Source organism: Carassius gibelio, chromosome A11 (genome assembly GCF_023724105.1).
Source record: "Carassius gibelio isolate Cgi1373 ecotype wild population from Czech Republic chromosome A11, carGib1.2-hapl.c, whole genome shotgun sequence".
NCBI lineage: Eukaryota > Metazoa > Chordata > Actinopteri > Cypriniformes > Cyprinidae > Carassius > Carassius gibelio.
Genome location: NC_068381.1, coordinates 21263580 through 21267612, shown reverse-complemented (window position 1 = coordinate 21267612; position 4033 = coordinate 21263580). Strand labels below are relative to the sequence as shown.

At 38.6% G+C, this 4033-nt stretch overlaps 1 non-coding gene across 1 annotated transcript; it reads left to right on the top strand.

The window, feature by feature from the left end:
* The first annotated feature begins 3676 nt into the window (after positions 1-3676).
* On the top strand, positions 3677-3748 carry trnac-gca (transfer RNA cysteine (anticodon GCA)). The gene has a single exon. It is a non-coding gene; the product is annotated as a tRNA-Cys (tRNA).
* The last annotated feature ends 285 nt before the right edge of the window (positions 3749-4033 follow it).

The window sequence follows — 4033 nt, the reverse complement described above, 5'->3', positions numbered from 1 at the left end:
AACCACTAGATGGCAGTGGAGAAAGGAGAAAGAGGAGCGTAATAAAGGAGAAGAAAAATATACACACTAGTGTCTGTGCTAGCTTTTTGATTTTGATTAGAAAACTTACAAACATCACAGTTTTAGATCTGTGTAGCAGAAGCAATATACAGTAAATAAATCAATAAATACTCTTGTCTCTTCTGAGGCTGGGACTCTAAATAGTGTTCTGTGCTCGTTGGTGCAGCCAAAGACAGAATGGTTAGCAAATTTTTGCCATGGCATTAGGGCAGGTACACAGTTGTCGCTTGCAAAATCAAAATGACTACACTGTGGGTGGAAGCTTACAGATTAAGGGGCAGTAATATTGGAATAAGATCCCTTTGTCACATCACCAAGGTAGCAAAATCAGACACGCTCATTTCATCAGATGCTTGCAGAAAAAGGCTTTCCCAAACAAAGTTACTGGCATAATCTTTTTCAGGTTTCCTGATTATAGCAATTAAAACCTGGAAAAATCAGATTTTCATGATATGTCACCTTTAAGTAATTAGCAGATCTAGAAAACCTATGGAAAAAAAAAGAGATCAGAGTATGGGAAAATATTTGTGTTATGACAATTAGCCCTATTCAGCGTTCTGAAATATAAAAATAAATGTATCATACAAGTAGGAATATTTAATGCCAAACATTTAGTGATCATTTGAACTCGACTGAAAATTTTCATTATGTAGGACTCCTTAAACAAATCTTTTTTTGAACTTCACTAAACAAATGTGCATGTGCCACACAAACCAGAAGAAAAAATCTGTATATAAGTTGATTATTAGCTTACTCTTGACAGAAAGCTGGTTTGGTTTTTGAGAGACAGAGATGTGCAGAGATAGCATTGCGGCTGTTTGATTTGCAATCATGCTGTGCTTATTCATTCGAGTATCCTATCATAGCCTATAAGGTTTAAATCATTTAAATCAAGCCTTTTATATACACAATCCAGATTCCAAAAAAGTTGGGACACTGTACAAATTGTGAATAAAAACAGAATGCAATGATGTGGAAGTTTAAAATTTCCATATTTTATTCGGAATACAACATTGATGACATATCAAATGTTTAAACTGAGAAAATGTATAATTTTAAGGGAAAAATAACTTGATTTTAAATTTTATGGCATCAACATATCTCAAAAAAGTTGGGACAAGGCCATGTTTACCACTATGTGGCATCCCCTCTTCTTTGTATAACAGTCTGCAAATGTCTGGGGACTGAGGAGACAAGTTGCTCAAGTTTATGAATAGGAATGTTGTCCCATTCTTGTCTAAAACATGCTTCTAGTTCATTGGTCTCAAACTCAATTCCTGGAGGGCCACAGCTAAAGCTAAACTCTGCAGAGCTGTGGCCCTCCAGGAATTGAGTTTGAGACCAGTGTTCTAGTTGCTCAACTGCCTTAGGTCTTCTTCCTCTTTATGATGCACCAAATGTTTTCAATGGGTGAAAGACCTAGACTGCAGTCTGGCTATTTCATTAACCAGATCCTTCCGCAGCCATGATTTTGTAATTGATTCGGTATGTGGTCTGGCATTGAACATGCAAGGTCTTCCCTGAAAGAGACGATATATGGATGGGAGTATATGTTGTTCTAGAACTTGAATATACCTTTCAGCATTGATGGTGGCTTTCCAGATGTGTAAGCTGCCCATGCCACACTCACTCATGCAAACCCATACCATCAGAGATGCAGGCTTCTGAACTGAACACTGATAACAACTTGGGTTGTCCTCATCCACTTTAGTCCGGATGACATGGCATCCCAGTTTTCCAAAAAGAACTTCAAATTGTGATTCGTCTGACCACAGAACAGCTTTCCACTCTGCCACAGTCCATTTTAAATGATCCTTGGGCCTGAGAAAACACCTGCGCTTCTGGATCATGTTTAGATATGGCTTCTTTCTTGACCTATAGAGTTTTAGCCGGCAACAGCGAATGGCACGGTGGATTGTGTTTGCCGACAATGTTTTCTGGAAGTATTCCTGAGCCCATGTTGTGATTTCCATTACAGTAGCATTCCTGTATGTGATGCAGTGTCATCTAAGGGCCTGAATATCACGGGCATCCAGTATGTTTTTCGGCCTTGACCCTTACGCATTGTTCCAGATTCTCTGAATCTTTGGATGATATTATGCACTGTAGATGATGTTATCTTCAAACTCTTTGCAATTTTTCTCTGAGAATCTCCTTTCTGATATTGCTCCACTATTTTTCGCCACAGCATTGGGGGAATTGGTGATCCTCTGCCCATCTTGACTTCTGAGAGACACTGGCACTCTGAGAGGCTCTTTTTATACCCAATCATGTTGCCAATTGACCTTATACGTTGCAAATTGGTCCTCCAGCTGTTCCTTATATGTTTATTTTACTTTTAAGGCCTCTTTCTGCTACCTGTCCCAACTTTTTAGGAATGTGTAGCTCTCATGAAATCCAAAATGAGCCAATATTTGGCATGACATTTCGAAATGTTTCACTTTCAAAATTTGATATGTTGTCTTTATTCTATTGTTAATAAAATATAAGTTTACGAGATTTGTAAATAATTCCAGTCCTTTTTTACTCACAATTTGTGTAGTGTCCCAATTTTTTTGGAATTGGGTTTGTACACAAATAGAATGTTTTGATGAGTGGGGCGGGGCCGAGGGATGTGGGAATGAGCGACACCTGCGACCCTCCACCGTTCTTGAGTCCCACAGAGGAGATGGAAGGATATAAAACTGGAGCGACGACAGTGAAGGACGAGAGAGGACCATGCCTGGGCTTTTAGTTCATGTTTGCTTTTTATTTGTGCGCATCAGTCGTCTGATGGCCTAATATTAGAGATGCACGGAGTGGCAACAGCAATGCAGTGTTTAATTTGAACTCTTTTCATTCATAAAGTTTACATCCATTCACTTCACACACATTATTGCGTGAATTTAGAGGTTTATGTAAAATATCGCACTGATCACCTGGCTCACCTTTGAATCTAGCAAACACCAGACTGTTCTGCAGCCTCATCCGAATATTTGGGCAGAATTATTAGTTAACGTTATTCATTTTTGAAGCCATTGTCCATGCCTTTCCAAATAAGGTATTTGGCTTCGGGCACACCCCTATTCTATAAATTGATTACTGCAGCTATATGATAAAAGCCAAGTGTTCCACATCAGAGACAAACAAATTCAACAGTCAAACACTCAACTTGAAATTGCTGAATAATCTCAGTGTTAGTTATTCTAATTTGACACAAGACACATAGTCAAGAATGCATAGCATCTACAACCTTTTACCTAAGAATTTAAAATAATGCTTACAGCAAAGTGATCAAGAGTTTTAAAGAATAAACTTGGATAGTCTATGTGCACATGTAGCACAAACAACTATAACGTGTGTTCTATGAGACCCTGAGGGAGACACCTCTCAGCAGCAGAACAATTTTTTTTTTAAAGACTTCAATCTTTCTCATAGTATAAGAGGCTGAGACATTTGCAATAATACTAAACATGAAAGGGTTAAAATCATAGAATATTTACTACCTTTTCTTTATATTTTTCTTTGGTTAATGTTTGATATTGTTGAATCGTAGGATCTAACTTAATCTGTGGCTCTAAGCACAGAAGTCTGTGGGGGTATGGCTCATTGAAAGAGCATGTTTCTTCAAAGATGTGGGGGTATAGCTCAGTGGTAGAGCATTTGACTGCAGATCAAGAGGTCCCCGGTTCAAATCCGGGTGCCCCCTTTGGATTTGGCAGATTAGGAATAAGTGCAAACATATCTATATAGAAAGATTCTGTATGTGCTTATACCTCAGTGGCACATCCACTGAGTCTGAAAACAGCCGGTGCTCCACATGGAGATCTGATCTCACCATCTGTCTGTGATTACATGAAGAAACAGATGAATCTGAGACAAAGCTACAGTACTGTGAGAAGTACTGTAACACTTCTCACAGTACTGTAGCTTTGGAAGCAGGTTTCTTAAAATGTCTTGAAGACATTGCTACAGTTCTTCTGGATTTAGCTTG